General features: G+C 67.6%; 31 non-coding genes across 31 annotated transcripts; all 31 read right to left on the bottom strand.

The window, feature by feature from the left end:
* Positions 1–336: 336 nt before the first annotated feature.
* On the bottom strand, positions 337–455 carry LOC147415136 (5S ribosomal RNA). The gene has a single exon (XR_015183697.1). It is a non-coding gene; the product is annotated as a 5S ribosomal RNA (ribosomal RNA).
* A 368-nt stretch (positions 456–823) lies between these two features.
* LOC147415135 (5S ribosomal RNA) lies at positions 824–942 on the bottom strand. Its single transcript, XR_015183696.1, has one exon. It is a non-coding gene; the product is annotated as a 5S ribosomal RNA (ribosomal RNA).
* A 368-nt stretch (positions 943–1,310) lies between these two features.
* Positions 1,311–1,429, bottom strand: LOC147415134 (5S ribosomal RNA). The gene has a single exon (XR_015183695.1). It is a non-coding gene; the product is annotated as a 5S ribosomal RNA (ribosomal RNA).
* Positions 1,430–1,822: 393 nt separating this feature from the next.
* Positions 1,823–1,941, bottom strand: LOC147415133 (5S ribosomal RNA). Its single transcript, XR_015183694.1, has one exon. It is a non-coding gene; the product is annotated as a 5S ribosomal RNA (ribosomal RNA).
* Positions 1,942–2,309: 368 nt separating this feature from the next.
* On the bottom strand, positions 2,310–2,428 carry LOC147415132 (5S ribosomal RNA). The gene has a single exon (XR_015183652.1). It is a non-coding gene; the product is annotated as a 5S ribosomal RNA (ribosomal RNA).
* Positions 2,429–2,796: 368 nt separating this feature from the next.
* Positions 2,797–2,915, bottom strand: LOC147415131 (5S ribosomal RNA). Its single transcript, XR_015183693.1, has one exon. It is a non-coding gene; the product is annotated as a 5S ribosomal RNA (ribosomal RNA).
* Positions 2,916–3,302: 387 nt separating this feature from the next.
* LOC147415130 (5S ribosomal RNA) lies at positions 3,303–3,421 on the bottom strand. The gene has a single exon (XR_015183692.1). It is a non-coding gene; the product is annotated as a 5S ribosomal RNA (ribosomal RNA).
* Positions 3,422–3,789: 368 nt separating this feature from the next.
* On the bottom strand, positions 3,790–3,908 carry LOC147415129 (5S ribosomal RNA). The gene has a single exon (XR_015183691.1). It is a non-coding gene; the product is annotated as a 5S ribosomal RNA (ribosomal RNA).
* Positions 3,909–4,276: 368 nt separating this feature from the next.
* On the bottom strand, positions 4,277–4,395 carry LOC147415128 (5S ribosomal RNA). The gene has a single exon (XR_015183690.1). It is a non-coding gene; the product is annotated as a 5S ribosomal RNA (ribosomal RNA).
* Positions 4,396–4,763: 368 nt separating this feature from the next.
* LOC147415127 (5S ribosomal RNA) lies at positions 4,764–4,882 on the bottom strand. The gene has a single exon (XR_015183685.1). It is a non-coding gene; the product is annotated as a 5S ribosomal RNA (ribosomal RNA).
* Positions 4,883–5,250: 368 nt separating this feature from the next.
* On the bottom strand, positions 5,251–5,369 carry LOC147415126 (5S ribosomal RNA). The gene has a single exon (XR_015183675.1). It is a non-coding gene; the product is annotated as a 5S ribosomal RNA (ribosomal RNA).
* Positions 5,370–5,737: 368 nt separating this feature from the next.
* On the bottom strand, positions 5,738–5,856 carry LOC147415125 (5S ribosomal RNA). Its single transcript, XR_015183667.1, has one exon. It is a non-coding gene; the product is annotated as a 5S ribosomal RNA (ribosomal RNA).
* A 368-nt stretch (positions 5,857–6,224) lies between these two features.
* LOC147415124 (5S ribosomal RNA) lies at positions 6,225–6,343 on the bottom strand. Its single transcript, XR_015183648.1, has one exon. It is a non-coding gene; the product is annotated as a 5S ribosomal RNA (ribosomal RNA).
* Positions 6,344–6,711: 368 nt separating this feature from the next.
* On the bottom strand, positions 6,712–6,830 carry LOC147415123 (5S ribosomal RNA). The gene has a single exon (XR_015183656.1). It is a non-coding gene; the product is annotated as a 5S ribosomal RNA (ribosomal RNA).
* Positions 6,831–7,223: 393 nt separating this feature from the next.
* On the bottom strand, positions 7,224–7,342 carry LOC147415122 (5S ribosomal RNA). The gene has a single exon (XR_015183645.1). It is a non-coding gene; the product is annotated as a 5S ribosomal RNA (ribosomal RNA).
* Positions 7,343–7,710: 368 nt separating this feature from the next.
* On the bottom strand, positions 7,711–7,829 carry LOC147415121 (5S ribosomal RNA). Its single transcript, XR_015183666.1, has one exon. It is a non-coding gene; the product is annotated as a 5S ribosomal RNA (ribosomal RNA).
* Positions 7,830–8,197: 368 nt separating this feature from the next.
* LOC147415120 (5S ribosomal RNA) lies at positions 8,198–8,316 on the bottom strand. Its single transcript, XR_015183634.1, has one exon. It is a non-coding gene; the product is annotated as a 5S ribosomal RNA (ribosomal RNA).
* Positions 8,317–8,684: 368 nt separating this feature from the next.
* LOC147415119 (5S ribosomal RNA) lies at positions 8,685–8,803 on the bottom strand. Its single transcript, XR_015183623.1, has one exon. It is a non-coding gene; the product is annotated as a 5S ribosomal RNA (ribosomal RNA).
* Positions 8,804–9,171: 368 nt separating this feature from the next.
* On the bottom strand, positions 9,172–9,290 carry LOC147415118 (5S ribosomal RNA). Its single transcript, XR_015183612.1, has one exon. It is a non-coding gene; the product is annotated as a 5S ribosomal RNA (ribosomal RNA).
* A 393-nt stretch (positions 9,291–9,683) lies between these two features.
* On the bottom strand, positions 9,684–9,802 carry LOC147415117 (5S ribosomal RNA). Its single transcript, XR_015183601.1, has one exon. It is a non-coding gene; the product is annotated as a 5S ribosomal RNA (ribosomal RNA).
* A 368-nt stretch (positions 9,803–10,170) lies between these two features.
* LOC147415116 (5S ribosomal RNA) lies at positions 10,171–10,289 on the bottom strand. Its single transcript, XR_015183590.1, has one exon. It is a non-coding gene; the product is annotated as a 5S ribosomal RNA (ribosomal RNA).
* Positions 10,290–10,657: 368 nt separating this feature from the next.
* LOC147415115 (5S ribosomal RNA) lies at positions 10,658–10,776 on the bottom strand. Its single transcript, XR_015183665.1, has one exon. It is a non-coding gene; the product is annotated as a 5S ribosomal RNA (ribosomal RNA).
* A 368-nt stretch (positions 10,777–11,144) lies between these two features.
* LOC147415114 (5S ribosomal RNA) lies at positions 11,145–11,263 on the bottom strand. The gene has a single exon (XR_015183579.1). It is a non-coding gene; the product is annotated as a 5S ribosomal RNA (ribosomal RNA).
* Positions 11,264–11,631: 368 nt separating this feature from the next.
* Positions 11,632–11,750, bottom strand: LOC147415113 (5S ribosomal RNA). The gene has a single exon (XR_015183664.1). It is a non-coding gene; the product is annotated as a 5S ribosomal RNA (ribosomal RNA).
* A 368-nt stretch (positions 11,751–12,118) lies between these two features.
* LOC147415112 (5S ribosomal RNA) lies at positions 12,119–12,237 on the bottom strand. The gene has a single exon (XR_015183651.1). It is a non-coding gene; the product is annotated as a 5S ribosomal RNA (ribosomal RNA).
* Positions 12,238–12,605: 368 nt separating this feature from the next.
* On the bottom strand, positions 12,606–12,724 carry LOC147415111 (5S ribosomal RNA). The gene has a single exon (XR_015183721.1). It is a non-coding gene; the product is annotated as a 5S ribosomal RNA (ribosomal RNA).
* A 368-nt stretch (positions 12,725–13,092) lies between these two features.
* LOC147415110 (5S ribosomal RNA) lies at positions 13,093–13,211 on the bottom strand. Its single transcript, XR_015183658.1, has one exon. It is a non-coding gene; the product is annotated as a 5S ribosomal RNA (ribosomal RNA).
* Positions 13,212–13,604: 393 nt separating this feature from the next.
* On the bottom strand, positions 13,605–13,723 carry LOC147415109 (5S ribosomal RNA). Its single transcript, XR_015183660.1, has one exon. It is a non-coding gene; the product is annotated as a 5S ribosomal RNA (ribosomal RNA).
* Positions 13,724–14,091: 368 nt separating this feature from the next.
* Positions 14,092–14,210, bottom strand: LOC147415108 (5S ribosomal RNA). Its single transcript, XR_015183710.1, has one exon. It is a non-coding gene; the product is annotated as a 5S ribosomal RNA (ribosomal RNA).
* An 891-nt stretch (positions 14,211–15,101) lies between these two features.
* Positions 15,102–15,220, bottom strand: LOC147415107 (5S ribosomal RNA). Its single transcript, XR_015183663.1, has one exon. It is a non-coding gene; the product is annotated as a 5S ribosomal RNA (ribosomal RNA).
* A 368-nt stretch (positions 15,221–15,588) lies between these two features.
* Positions 15,589–15,707, bottom strand: LOC147415106 (5S ribosomal RNA). The gene has a single exon (XR_015183668.1). It is a non-coding gene; the product is annotated as a 5S ribosomal RNA (ribosomal RNA).
* Between the last annotated feature and the right edge of the window lie 326 nt (positions 15,708–16,033).

The following is a 16,033-nucleotide window of genomic DNA, read 5'->3' as shown; positions in this document are numbered from 1 at the left end:
CTACAACATCACAGGGGCCCGCTTCCAGTTCCCGTGCCCGCGCCCCCGCCACCACAACCTCCAGCACTCGCACCCGCACCAATCCGGCACGCCCAACACCACCCTGTCCCAGCAACACCTCTTTCGCCTCACCGACAACGCCTTCCCACCCTGACGTACGGTCCCACCAACACACGCAGCGGGGCAACGGGCCACGCCGACCCGCCCCCGGACCCCCGCCACCACCGCCCACAGCAACACCCGCACGCACGACCACCCACAACTGCCCCGCCGCGTCACCTCAACAGCAAAACGGGGACCCCCGCGCGCCCAAAGGACCCCCCAGCCAGCACCAAAAGCCTACAGCACCCGGTATTCCCAGGCGGTCTCCCATCCAAGTACTAACCGGGCCCGACCCTGCTTAGCTTCCGAGATCAGACGAGATCGGGCGTTCTCAGGGTGGTATGGCCGTAGGCAGCCCCTGTCCCGCCAACAGCCCTCTCGGGACACCTCCACCCACAACCCACCCTGACCTACAACATCACAGGGGCCCTCTTCCCGTGCCCTCGCCCGCGGCACCACCACCACCAGCACTCGCGCCCGCATCGATCCCGCGCACTCAACACCCCTCTCGCCTCACCAAAAACACCATCCCACCCCGACGAACGGCCCCAACAACACACGCAGCGGGGCAACGGGCCACGCCGACCCGCCCCCGGACCCCCGTCGCCACCGCCCACAGCAACACCCGCACGCACGACCACCCACAACTGCCCCGCCGCGTCACCTCAACAGCAAAACGGGGACCCCCGCGCGCCCAAAGGACCCCCCAGCCAGCACCAAAAGCCTACAGCACCCGGTATTCCCAGGCGGTCTCCCATCCAAGTACTAACCGGGCCCGACCCTGCTTAGCTTCCGAGATCAGACGAGATCGGGCGTTCTCAGGGTGGTATGGCCGTAGGCAGCCCCTGTCCCGCCAACAGCCCTCTCGGGACACCTCCACCCACAACCCACCCTGACCTACAACATCACAGGGGCCCTCTTCCCCTGCCCTCGCCCGCGGCACCACCACCACCAGCACTCGCGCCCGCATCGATCCCGCGCACTCAACACCCCTCTCGCCTCACCAAAAACACCATCCCACCCTGACGAACGGCCCCAACAACACACGCAGCGGGGCAACGGGCCACGCCGACCCGCCCCCGGACCCCCGTCGCCACCGCCCACAGCAACACCCGCACGCACGACCACCCACAACTGCCCCGCCGCGTCACCTCAACAGCAAAACGGGGACCCCCGCGCGCCCAAAGGACCCCCCAGCCAGCACCAAAAGCCTACAGCACCCGGTATTCCCAGGCGGTCTCCCATCCAAGTACTAACCGGGCCCGACCCTGCTTAGCTTCCGAGATCAGACGAGATCGGGCGTTCTCAGGGTGGTATGGCCGTAGGCAGCCCCTGTCCCGCCAACAGCCCTCTCGGGACACCTCCACCCACAACCCACCCTGACCTACAACATCACAGGGGCCCGCTTCCCGTGCCCTCGCCCGCGCCCCCGCCACCACAACCTCCAGCACTCGCGCCCGCATCGATCCGGCACGCCCAACACCACCCTGTCCCAGCAACACCTCTTTCGCCTCACCGACAACGCCTTCCCACCCTGACGTACGGTCCCACCAACACACGCAGCGGGGCAACGGGCCACGCCGACCCGCCCCCGGACCCCCGCCACCACCGCCCACAGCAACACCCGCACGCACGACCACCCACAACTGCCCCGCCGCGTCACCTCAACAGCAAAACGGGGACCCCCGCGCGCCCAAAGGACCCCCCAGCCAGCACCAAAAGCCTACAGCACCCGGTATTCCCAGGCGGTCTCCCATCCAAGTACTAACCGGGCCCGACCCTGCTTAGCTTCCGAGATCAGACGAGATCGGGCGTTCTCAGGGTGGTATGGCCGTAGGCAGCCCCTGTCCCGCCAACAGCCCTCTCGGGACACCTCCACCCACAACCCACCCTGACCTACAACATCACAGGGGCCCTCTTCCCGTGCCCTCGCCCGCGGCACCACCACCACCAGCACTCGCGCCCGCATCGATCCCGCGCACTCAACACCCCCCTCGCCTCACCAAAAACACCATCCCACCCCGACGAACGGCCCCAACAACACACGCAGCGGGGCAACGGGCCACGCCGACCCGCCCCCGGACCCCTGTCGCCACCGCCCACAGCAACACCCGCACGCACGACCACCCACAACTGCTCCGCCGCGTCACCTCAACAGCAAAACGGGGACCCCCGCGCGCCCAAAGGACCCCCCAGCCAGCACCAAAAGCCTACAGCACCCAGTATTCCCAGGCGGTCTCCCATCCAAGTACTAACCGGGCCCGACCCTGCTTAGCTTCCGAGATCAGACGAGATCGGGCGTTCTCAGGGTGGTATGGCCGTAGGCAGCCCCTGTCCCGCCAACAGCCCTCTCGGGACACCTCCACCCACAACCCACCCTGACCTACAACATCACAGGGGCCCTCTTCCCGTGCCCTCGCCCGCGGCACCACCACCACCAGCACTCGCGCCCGCATCGATCCCGCGCACTCAACACCCCTCTCGCCTCACCAAAAACACCATCCCACCCTGACGAACGGCCCCAACAACACACGCAGCGGGGCAACGGGCCACGCCCACCCGCCCCCGGACCCCCGCCGCCACCGCCCACAGCAACACCCGCACGCATGACCACCCACAACTGCCCCGCCGCGTCACCTCAACAGCAAAACGGGGACGCCGGCGCGCCCAAAGGACCCCCCAGCCAGCACCAAAAGCCTACAGCACCCGGTATTCCCAGGCGGTCTCCCATCCAAGTACTAACCGGGCCCGACCCTGCTTAGCTTCCGAGATCAGACGAGATCGGGCGTTCTCAGGGTGGTATGGCCGTAGGCAGCCCCTGTCCCGCCAACAGCCCTCTCGGGACACCTCCACCCACAACCCACCCTGACCTACAACATCACAGGGGCCCTCTTCCCGTGCCCTCGCCCCCGCCACCACAACCTCCAGCACTCGCACCCGCACCAATCCGGCACGCCCAACACCACCCTGTCCCAGCAACACCTCTTTCGCCTCACCGACAACGCCTTCCCACCCTGACGTACGGTCCCACCAACACACGCAGCGGGGCAACGGGCCACGCCGACCCGCCCCCGGACCCCCGCCACCACCGCCCACAGCAACACCCGCACGCACGACCACCCACAACTGCTCCGCCGCGTCACCTCAACAGCAAAACGGGGACCCCCGCGCGCCCAAAGGACCCCCCAGCCAGCACCAAAAGCCTACAGCACCCGGTATTCCCAGGCGGTCTCCCATCCAAGTACTAACCGGGCCCGACCCTGCTTAGCTTCCGAGATCAGACGAGATCGGGCGTTCTCAGGGTGGTATGGCCGTAGGCAGCCCCTGTCCCGCCAACAGCCCTCTCGGGACACCTCCACCCACAACCCACCCTGACCTACAACATCACAGGGGCCCTCTTCCCGTGCCCTCGCCCGCGGCACCACCACCACCAGCACTCGCGCCCGCATCGATCCCGCGCACTCAACACCCCTCTCGCCTCACCAAAAACACCATCCCACCCTGACGAACGGCCCCAACAACACACGCAGCGGGGCAACGGGCCACGCCGACCCGCCCCCGGACCCCCGTCGCCACCGCCCACAGCAACACCCGCACGCACGACCACCCACAACTGCCCCGCCGCGTCACCTCAACAGCAAAACGGGGACCCCCGCGCGCCCAAAGGACCCCCCAGCCAGCACCAAAAGCCTACAGCACCCGGTATTCCCAGGCGGTCTCCCATCCAAGTACTAACCGGGCCCGACCCTGCTTAGCTTCCGAGATCAGACGAGATCGGGCGTTCTCAGGGTGGTATGGCCGTAGGCAGCCCCTGTCCCGCCAACAGCCCTCTCGGGACACCTCCACCCACAACCCACCCTGACCTACAACATCACAGGGGCCCTCTTCCCGTACCCTCGCCCGCGGCACCACCACCACCAGCACTCGCGCCCGCATCGATCCCGCGCACTCAACACCCCTCTCGCCTCACCAAAAACACCATCCCACCCTGACGAACGGCCCCAACAACACACGCAGCGGGGCAACGGGCCACGCCGACCCGCCCCCGGACCCCCGCCGCCACCGCCCACAGCAACACCCGCACGCACGACCACCCACAACTGCCCCGCCGCGTCACCTCAACAGCAAAACGGGGACCCCCGCGCGCCCAAAGGACCCCCCAGCCAGCACCAAAAGCCTACAGCACCCGGTATTCCCAGGCGGTCTCCCATCCAAGTACTAACCGGGCCCGACCCTGCTTAGCTTCCGAGATCAGACGAGATCGGGCGTTCTCAGGGTGGTATGGCCGTAGGCAGCCCCTGTCCCGCCAACAGCCCTCTCGGGACACCTCCACCCACAACCCACCCTGACCTACAACATCACAGGGGCCCTCTTCCCGTGCCCTCGCCCGCGGCACCACCACCACCAGCACTCGCGCCCGCATCGATCCCGCGCACTCAACACCCCTCTCGCCTCACCAAAAACACCATCCCACCCTGACGAACGGCCCCAACAACACACGCAGCGGGGCAACGGGCCACGCCGACCCGCCCCCGGACCCCCGTCGCCACCGCCCACAGCAACACCCGCACGCACGACCACCCACAACTGCCCCGCCGCGTCACCTCAACAGCAAAACGGGGACCCCCGCGCGCCCAAAGGACCCCCCAGCCAGCACCAAAAGCCTACAGCACCCGGTATTCCCAGGCGGTCTCCCATCCAAGTACTAACCGGGCCCGACCCTGCTTAGCTTCCGAGATCAGACGAGATCGGGCGTTCTCAGGGTGGTATGGCCGTAGGCAGCCCCTGTCCCGCCAACAGCCCTCTCGGGACACCTCCACCCACAACCCACCCTGACCTACAACATCACAGGGGCCCTCTTCCCGTGCCCTCGCCCGCGGCACCACCACCACCAGCACTCGCGCCCGCATCGATCCCGCGCACTCAACACCCCTCTCGCCTCACCAAAAACACCATCCCACCCTGACGAACGGCCCCAACAACACACGCAGCGGGGCAACGGGCCACGCCGACCCGCCCCCGGACCCCCGTCGCCACCGCCCACAGCAACACCCGCACGCACGACCACCCACAACTGCCCCGCCGCGTCACCTCAACAGCAAAACGGGGACCCCCGCGCGCCCAAAGGACCCCCCAGCCAGCACCAAAAGCCTACAGCACCCGGTATTCCCAGGCGGTCTCCCATCCAAGTACTAACCGGGCCCGACCCTGCTTAGCTTCCGAGATCAGACGAGATCGGGCGTTCTCAGGGTGGTATGGCCGTAGGCAGCCCCTGTCCCGCCAACAGCCCTCTCGGGACACCTCCACCCACAACCCACCCTGACCTACAACATCACAGGGGCCCTCTTCCCGTGCCCTCGCCCGCGGCACCACCACCACCAGCACTCGCGCCCGCATCGATCCCGCGCACTCAACACCCCTCTCGCCTCACCAAAAACACCATCCCACCCTGACGAACGGCCCCAACAACACACGCAGCGGGGCAACGGGCCACGCCGACCCGCCCCCGGACCCCCGCCGCCACCGCCCACAGCAACACCCGCACGCACGACCACCCACAACTGCCCCGCCGCGTCACCTCAACAGCAAAACGGGGACCCCCGCGCGCCCAAAGGACCCCCCAGCCAGCACCAAAAGCCTACAGCACCCGGTATTCCCAGGCGGTCTCCCATCCAAGTACTAACCGGGCCCGACCCTGCTTAGCTTCCGAGATCAGACGAGATCGGGCGTTCTCAGGGTGGTATGGCCGTAGGCAGCCCCTGTCCCGCCAACAGCCCTCTCGGGACACCTCCACCCACAACCCACCCTGACCTACAACATCACAGGGGCCCTCTTCCCGTGCCCTCGCCCGCGGCACCACCACCACCAGCACTCGCGCCCGCATCGATCCCGCGCACTCAACACCCCTCTCGCCTCACCAAAAACACCATCCCACCCTGACGAACGGCCCCAACAACACACGCAGCGGGGCAACGGGCCACGCCGACCCGCCCCCGGACCCCCGTCGCCACCGCCCACAGCAACACCCGCACGCACGACCACCCACAACTGCCCCGCCGCGTCACCTCAACAGCAAAACGGGGACCCCCGCGCGCCCAAAGGACCCCCCAGCCAGCACCAAAAGCCTACAGCACCCGGTATTCCCAGGCGGTCTCCCATCCAAGTACTAACCGGGCCCGACCCTGCTTAGCTTCCGAGATCAGACGAGATCGGGCGTTCTCAGGGTGGTATGGCCATAGGCAGCCCCTGTCCCGCCAACAGCCCTCTCGGGACACCTCCACCCACAACCCACCCTGACCTACAACATCACAGGGGCCCTCTTCCCGTACCCTCGCCCGCGGCACCACCACCACCAGCACTCGCGCCCGCATCGATCCCGCGCACTCAACACCCCTCTCGCCTCACCAAAAACACCATCCCACCCTGACGAACGGCCCCAACAACACACGCAGCGGGGCAACGGGCCACGCCGACCCGCCCCCGGACCCCCGCCGCCACCGCCCACAGCAACACCCGCACGCACGACCACCCACAACTGCCCCGCCGCGTCACCTCAACAGCAAAACGGGGACCCCCGCGCGCCCAAAGGACCCCCCAGCCAGCACCAAAAGCCTACAGCACCCGGTATTCCCAGGCGGTCTCCCATCCAAGTACTAACCGGGCCCGACCCTGCTTAGCTTCCGAGATCAGACGAGATCGGGCGTTCTCAGGGTGGTATGGCCGTAGGCAGCCCCTGTCCCGCCAACAGCCCTCTCGGGACACCTCCACCCACAACCCACCCTGACCTACAACATCACAGGGGCCCGCTTCCCGTGCCCTCGCCCGCGCCCCCGCCACCACAACCTCCAGCACTCGCGCCCGCACCAATCCGGCACGCCCAACACCACCCTGTCCCAGCAACACCTCTTTCGCCTCACCGACAACGCCTTCCCACCCTGACGTACGGTCCCACCAACACACGCAGCGGGGCAACGGGCCACGCCGACCCGCCCCCGGACCCCCGCCACCACCGCCCACAGCAACACCCGCACGCACGACCACCCACAACTGCCCCGCCGCGTCACCTCAACAGCAAAACGGGGACCCCCGCGCGCCCAAAGGACCCCCCAGCCAGCACCAAAAGCCTACAGCACCCGGTATTCCCAGGCGGTCTCCCATCCAAGTACTAACCGGGCCCGACCCTGCTTAGCTTCCGAGATCAGACGAGATCGGGCGTTCTCAGGGTGGTATGGCCGTAGGCAGCCCCTGTCCCGCCAACAGCCCTCTCGGGACACCTCCACCCACAACCCACCCTGACCTACAACATCACAGGGGCCCTCTTCCCGTGCCCTCGCCCGCGGCACCACCACCACCAGCACTCGCGCCCGCATCGATCCCGCGCACTCAACACCCCTCTCGCCTCACCAAAAACACCATCCCACCCCGACGAACGGCCCCAACAACACACGCAGCGGGGCAACGGGCCACGCCGACCCGCCCCCGGACCCCCGTCGCCACCGCCCACAGCAACACCCGCACGCACGACCACCCACAACTGCCCCGCCGCGTCACCTCAACAGCAAAACGGGGACCCCCGCGCGCCCAAAGGACCCCCCAGCCAGCACCAAAAGCCTACAGCACCCGGTATTCCCAGGCGGTCTCCCATCCAAGTACTAACCGCGCCCGACCCTGCTTAGCTTCCGAGATCAGACGAGATCGGGCGTTCTCAGGGTGGTATGGCCGTAGGCAGCCCCTGTCCCGCCAACAGCCCTCTCGGGACACCTCCACCCACAACCCACCCTGACCTACAACATCACAGGGGCCCTCTTCCCCTGCCCTCGCCCGCGGCACCACCACCACCAGCACTCGCGCCCGCATCGATCCCGCGCACTCAACACCCCTCTCGCCTCACCAAAAACACCATCCCACCCCGACGAACGGCCCCAACAACACACGCAGCGGGGCAACGGGCCACGCCGACCCGCCCCCGGACCCCCGTCGCCACCGCCCACAGCAACACCCGCACGCACGACCACCCACAACTGCCCCGCCGCGTCACCTCAACAGCAAAACGGGGACCCCCGCGCGCCCAAAGGACCCCCCAGCCAGCACCAAAAGCCTACAGCACCCGGTATTCCCAGGCGGTCTCCCATCCAAGTACTAACCGGGCCCGACCCTGCTTAGCTTCCGAGATCAGACGAGATCGGGCGTTCTCAGGGTGGTATGGCCGTAGGCAGCCCCTGTCCCGCCAACAGCCCTCTCGGGACACCTCCACCCACAACCCACCCTGACCTACAACATCACAGGGGCCCTCTTCCCCTGCCCTCGCCCGCGGCACCACCACCACCAGCACTCGCGCCCGCATCGATCCCGCGCACTCAACACCCCTCTCGCCTCACCAAAAACACCATCCCACCCTGACGAACGGCCCCAACAACACACGCAGCGGGGCAACGGGCCACGCCGACCCGCCCCCGGACCCCCGCCGCCACCGCCCACAGCAACACCCGCACGCACGACCACCCACAACTGCCCCGCCGCGTCACCTCAACAGCAAAACGGGGACCCCCGCGCGCCCAAAGGACCCCCCAGCCAGCACCAAAAGCCTACAGCACCCGGTATTCCCAGGCGGTCTCCCATCCAAGTACTAACCGGGCCCGACCCTGCTTAGCTTCCGAGATCAGACGAGATCGGGCGTTCTCAGGGTGGTATGGCCGTAGGCAGCCCCTGTCCCGCCAACAGCCCTCTCGGGACACCTCCACCCACAACCCACCCTGACCTACAACATCACAGGGGCCCTCTTCCTGTGTCCTCGCCCGCGGCACCACCACCACCAGCACTCGCGCCCGCATCGATCCCGCGCACTCAACACCCCCCTCGCCTCACCAAAAACACCATCCCACCCTGACGAACGGCCCCAACAACACACGCAGCGGGGCAACGGGCCACGCCGACCCGCCCCCGGACCCCCGCCGCCACCGCCCACAGCAACACCCGCACGCACGACCACCCACAACTGCTCCGCCGCGTCACCTCAACAGCAAAACGGGGACCCCCGCGCGCCCAAAGGACCCCCCAGCCAGCACCAAAAGCCTACAGCACCCGGTATTCCCAGGCGGTCTCCCATCCAAGTACTAACCGGGCCCGACCCTGCTTAGCTTCCGAGATCAGACGAGATCGGGCGTTCTCAGGGTGGTATGGCCGTAGGCAGCCCCTGTCCCGCCAACAGCCCTCTCGGGACACCTCCACCCACAACCCACCCTGACCTACAACATCACAGGGGCCCGCTTCCAGTTCCCGTGCCCGCGCCCCCGCCACCACAACCTCCAGCACTCGCACCCGCACCAATCCGGCACGCCCAACACCACCCTGTCCCAGCAACACCTCTTTCGCCTCACCGACAACGCCTTCCCACCCTGACGTACGGTCCCACCAACACACGCAGCGGGGCAACGGGCCACGCCGACCTGCCCCCGGACCCCCGCCACCACCGCCCACAGCAACACCCGCACGCACGACCACCCACAACTGCCCCGCCGCGTCACCTCAACAGCAAAACGGGGACCCCCGCGCGCCCAAAGGACCCCCCAGCCAGCACCAAAAGCCTACAGCACCCGGTATTCCCAGGCGGTCTCCCATCCAAGTACTAACCGGGCCCGACCCTGCTTAGCTTCCGAGATCAGACGAGATCGGGCGTTCTCAGGGTGGTATGGCCGTAGGCAGCCCCTGTCCCGCCAACAGCCCTCTCGGGACACCTCCACCCACAACCCACCCTGACCTACAACATCACAGGGGCCCTCTTCCCCTGCCCTCGCCCGCGGCACCACCACCACCAGCACTCGCGCCCGCATCGATCCCGCGCACTCAACACCCCTCTCGCCTCACCAAAAACACCATCCCACCCTGACGAACGGCCCCAACAACACACGCAGCGGGGCAACGGGCCACGCCGACCCGCCCCCGGACCCCCGCCGCCACCGCCCACAGCAACACCCGCACGCACGACCACCCACAACTGCTCCGCCGCGTCACCTCAACAGCAAAACGGGGACCCCCGCGCGCCCAAAGGACCCCCCAGCCAGCACCAAAAGCCTACAGCACCCGGTATTCCCAGGCGGTCTCCCATCCAAGTACTAACCGGGCCCGACCCTGCTTAGCTTCCGAGATCAGACGAGATCGGGCGTTCTCAGGGTGGTATGGCCGTAGGCAGCCCCTGTCCCGCCAACAGCCCTCTCGGGACACCTCCACCCACAACCCACCCTGACCTACAACATCACAGGGGCCCTCTTCCCGTGCCCTCGCCCGCGGCACCACCACCACCAGCACTCGCGCCCGCATCGATCCCGCGCACTCAACACCCCTCTCGCCTCACCAAAAACACCATCCCACCCTGACGAACGGCCCCAACAACACACGCAGCGGGGCAACGGGCCACGCCGACCCGCCCCCGGACCCCCGTCGCCACCGCCCACAGCAACACCCGCACGCACGACCACCCACAACTGCCCCGCCGCGTCACCTCAACAGCAAAACGGGGACCCCCGCGCGCCCAAAGGACCCCCCAGCCAGCACCAAAAGCCTACAGCACCCGGTATTCCCAGGCGGTCTCCCATCCAAGTACTAACCGCGCCCGACCCTGCTTAGCTTCCGAGATCAGACGAGATCGGGCGTTCTCAGGGTGGTATGGCCGTAGGCAGCCCCTGTCCCGCCAACAGCCCTCTCGGGACACCTCCACCCACAACCCACCCTGACCTACAACATCACAGGGGCCCTCTTCCCCTGCCCTCGCCCGCGGCACCACCACCACCAGCACTCGCGCCCGCATCGATCCCGCGCACTCAACACCCCTCTCGCCTCACCAAAAACACCATCCCACCCTGACGAACGGCCCCAACAACACACGCAGCGGGGCAACGGGCCACGCCGACCCGCCCCCGGACCCCCGTCGCCACCGCCCACAGCAACACCCGCACGCACGACCACCCACAACTGCCCCGCCGCGTCACCTCAACAGCAAAACGGGGACCCCCGCGCGCCCAAAGGACCCCCCAGCCAGCACCAAAAGCCTACAGCACCCGGTATTCCCAGGCGGTCTCCCATCCAAGTACTAACCGGGCCCGACCCTGCTTAGCTTCCGAGATCAGACGAGATCGGGCGTTCTCAGGGTGGTATGGCCGTAGGCAGCCCCTGTCCCGCCAACAGCCCTCTCGGGACACCTCCACCCACAACCCACCCTGACCTACAACATCACAGGGGCCCTCTTCCCGTGCCCTCGCCCGCGGCACCACCACCACCAGCACTCGCGCCCGCATCGATCCCGCGCACTCAACACCCCTCTCGCCTCACCAAAAACACCATCCCACCCTGACGAACGGCCCCAACAACACACGCAGCGGGGCAACGGGCCACGCCGACCCGCCCCCGGACCCCCGCCGCCACCGCCCACAGCAACACCCGCACGCACGACCACCCACAACTGCCCCGCCGCGTCACCTCAACAGCAAAACGGGGACCCCCGCGCGCCCAAAGGACCCCCCAGCCAGCACCAAAAGCCTACAGCACCCGGTATTCCCAGGCGGTCTCCCATCCAAGTACTAACCGCGCCCGACCCTGCTTAGCTTCCGAGATCAGACGAGATCGGGCGTTCTCAGGGTGGTATGGCCGTAGGCAGCCCCTGTCCCGCCAACAGCCCTCTCGGGACACCTCCACCCACAACCCACCCTGACCTACAACATCACAGGGGCCCTCTTCCCGTGCCCTCGCCCGCGGCACCACCACCACCAGCACTCGCGCCCGCATCGATCCCGCGCACTCAACACCCCTCTCGCCTCACCAAAAACACCATCCCACCCTGACGAACGGCCCCAACAACACACGCAGCGGGGCAACGGGCCACGCCGACCCGCCCCCGGACCCCCGTCGCCACCGCCCACAGCAACACCCGCACGCACGACCACCCACAACTGCCCCGCCGCGTCACCTCAACAGCAAAACGGGGACCCCCGCGCGCCCAAAGGACCCCCCAGCCAGCACCAAAAGCCTACAGTACCCGGTATTCCCAGGCGGTCTCCCATCCAAGTACTAACCGGGCCCGACCCTGCTTAGCTTCCGAGATCAGACGAGATCGGGCGTTCTCAGGGTGGTATGGCCGTAGGCAGCCCCTGTCCCGCCAACAGCCCTCTCGGGACACCTCCACCCACAACCCACCCTGACCTACAACATCACAGGGGCCCTCTTCCCGTACCCTCGCCCGCGGCACCACCACCACCAGCACTCGCGCCCGCATCGATCCCGCGCACTCAACACCCCTCTCGCCTCACCAAAAACACCATCCCACCCTGACGAACGGCCCCAACAACACACGCAGCGGGGCAACGGGCCACGCCGACCCGCCCCCGGACCCCCGCCGCCACCGCCCACAGCAACACCCGCACGCACGACCACCCACAACTGCCCCGCCGCGTCACCTCAACAGCAAAACGGGGACCCCCGCGCGCCCAAAGGACCCCCCAGCCAGCACCAAAAGCCTACAGCACCCGGTATTCCCAGGCGGTCTCCCATCCAAGTACTAACCGGGCCCGACCCTGCTTAGCTTCCGAGATCAGACGAGATCGGGCGTTCTCAGGGTGGTATGGCCGTAGGCAGCCCCTGTCCCGCCAACAGCCCTCTCGGGACACCTCCACCCACAACCCACCCTGACCTACAACATCACAGGGGCCCTCTTCCCGTGCCCTCGCCCGCGGCACCACCACCACCAGCACTCGCGCCCGCATCGATCCCGCGCACTCAACACCCCTCTCGCCTCACCAAAAACACCATCCCACCCTGACGAACGGCCCCAACAACACACGCAGCGGGGCAACGGGCCACGCCGACCCGCCCCCGGACCCCCGTCGCCACCGCCCACAGCAACACCCGCACGCACGACCACCCACAACTGCCCCGCCGCGTCACCTCAACAGCAAAACGGGGACCCCCGCGCGCCCAAAGGACCCCCCAGCCAGCACCAAAAGCCTACAGCACCCGGTATTCCCAGGCGGTCTCCCATCCAAGTACTAACCGGGCCCGACCCTGCTTAGCTTCCGAGATCAGACGAGATCAGGCGTTCTCAGGGTGGTATGGCCGTAGGCAGCCCCTGTCCCGCCAACAGCCCTCTCGGGACACCTCCACCCACAACCCACCCTGACCTACAACATCACAGGGGCCCGCTTCCAGTTCCCGTGCCCGCGCCCCCGCCACCACAACCTCCAGCACTCGCACCCGCACCAATCCGGCACGCCCAACACCACCCTGTCCCAGCAACACCTCTTTCGCCTCACCGACAACGCCTTCCCACCCTGACGTACGGTCCCACCAACACACGCAGCGGGGCAACGGGCCACGCCGACCCGCCCCCGGACCCCCGCCACCACCGCCCACAGCAACACCCGCACGCACGACCACCCACAACTGCCCCGCCGCGTCACCTCAACAGCAAAACGGGGACCCCCGCGCGCCCAAAGGACCCCCCAGCCAGCACCAAAAGCCTACAGCACCCGGTATTCCCAGGCGGTCTCCCATCCAAGTACTAACCGGACCCGACCCTGCTTAGCTTCCGAGATCAGACGAGATCGGGCGTTCTCAGGGTGGTATGGCCGTAGGCAGCCCCTGTCCCGCCAACAGCCCTCTCGGTACACCTCCACCCACAACCCACCCTGACCTACAACATCACAGGGGCCCTCTTCCCCTGCCCTCGCCCGCGGCACCACCACCACCAGCACTCGCACCCGCATCGATCCCGCGCACTCAACACCCCTCTCGCCTCACCAAAAACACCATCCCACCCTGACGAACGGCCCCAACAACACACGCAGCGGGGCAACGGGCCACGCCGACCCGCCCCCGGACCCCCGCCGCCACCGCCCACAGCAACACCCGCACGCACGACCACCCACAACTGCTCCGCCGCGTCACCTCAACAGCAAAACGGGGACCCCCGCGCGCCCAAAGGACCCCCCAGCCAGCACCAAAAGCCTACAGCACCCGGTATTCCCAGGCGGTCTCCCATCCAAGTACTAACCGGGCCCGACCCTGCTTAGCTTCCGAGATCAGACGAGATCGGGCGTTCTCAGGGTGGTATGGCCGTAGGCAGCCCCTGTCCCGCCAACAGCCCTCTCGGGACACCTCCACCCACAACCCACCCTGACCTACAACATCACAGGGGCCCTCTTCCCGTGCCCTCGCCCGCGCCCCCGCCACCACAACCTCCAGCACTCGCGCCCGCATCGATCCGGCACGCCCAACACCACCCTGTCCCAGCAACACCTCTTTCGCCTCACCGACAACGCCTTCCCACCCTGACGTACGGTCCCACCAACACACGCAGCGGGGCAACGGGCCACGCCGACCCGCCCCCGGACCCCCGCCGCCACCGCCCACAGCAACACCCGCACGCACGACCACCCACAACTGCCCCGCCGCGTCACCTCAACAGCAAAACGGGGACCCCCGCGCGCCCAAAGGACCCCCCAGCCAGCACCAAAAGCCTACAGCACCCGGTATTCCCAGGCGGTCTCCCATCCAAGTACTAACCTTAGCTTCCGAGATCATACGAGATTGGGCGTTCTCAGGGTGGTATGGTTGTAGGGAGCCCCTGTCCTGCCAACAGCCCTCTCGGGACACCTCCACCCACAACCCACCCTGACCTACAACATCACAGGGGCCCGCTTCCAGTTCCCTCGCCCGCGCCCCCGCCACCACAACCTCCAGCACTCGCACCCGCACTGATCCCGCACGCCCAACACCACCCTGTCCCAGCAACACCTCTTTCGCCTCACCGACAACGCCTTCCCACCCTGACGTACGGTCCCACCAACACACGCAGCGGGGCAACGGGCCACGCCGACCCGCCCCCGGACCCCCGCCGCCACCGCCCACAGCAACACCCGCACGCACGACCACCCACAACTGCTCCGCCGCGTCACCTCAACAGCAAAACGGGGACCCCCGCGCGCCCAAAGGACCCCCCAGCCAGCACCAAAAGCCTACAGCACCCGGTATTCCCAGGCGGTCTCCCATCCAAGTACTAACCGCGCCCGACCCTGCTTAGCTTCCGAGATCAGACGAGATCGGGCGTTCTCAGGGTGGTATGGCCGTAGGCAGCCCCTGTCCCGCCAACAGCCCTCTCGGGACACCTCCACCCACAACCCACCCTGACCTACAACATCACAGGGGCCCTCTTCCCGTGCCCTCGCCCGCGGCACCACCACCACCGGCACTCGCGCCCGCATCGATCCCGCGCACTCAACACCCCTCTCGCCTCACCAAAAACACCATCCCACCCTGACGAACGGCCCCAACAACACACGCAGCGGGGCAACGGGCCACGCCGACCCGCCCCCGGACCCCCGCCGCCACCGCCCACAGCAACACCCGCACGCACGACCACCCACAACTGCTCCGCCGCGTCACCTCAACAGCAAAACGGGGACCCCCGCGCGCCCAAAGGACCCCCCAGCCAGCACCAAAAGCCTACAGCACCCAGTATTCCCAGGCGGTCTCCCATCCAAGTACTAACCGGGCCCGACCCTGCTCAGCTTCCGAGATCAGACGAGATCGGGCGTTCTCAGGGTGGTATGGCCGTAGGCAGCCCCTGTCCCGCCAACAGCCCTCTCGGGACACCTCCACCCACAACCCACCCTGACCTACAACATCACAGGGGCCCGCTTCCAGTTCCCTCGCCCACGCCCCCGCCACCACAACCTCCAGCACTCGCACCCGCACTGATCCCGCACGCCCAACACCACCCTGTCCCAGCAACACCTCTTTCGCCTCACCGACAACGCCTTCCCACCCTGACGTACGGTCCCACCAACACACGCAGCGGGGCAACGGGCCACGCCGACCCGCCCCCGGACCCCCGCCGCCACCGCCCACAGCAACACCCGCACGCACGACCACCCACAACTGCCCC

The sequence above is a fragment of the Leptosomus discolor genome, chromosome 7 (genome assembly GCF_034619465.1).
Source record: "Leptosomus discolor isolate bLepDis1 chromosome 7, bLepDis1.hap2, whole genome shotgun sequence".
NCBI classification, from domain to species: domain Eukaryota; kingdom Metazoa; phylum Chordata; class Aves; order Leptosomiformes; family Leptosomidae; genus Leptosomus; species Leptosomus discolor.
Note: the sequence above shows the minus strand (reverse complement) of the source record. Positions and strands in the feature narration are given on the sequence as shown.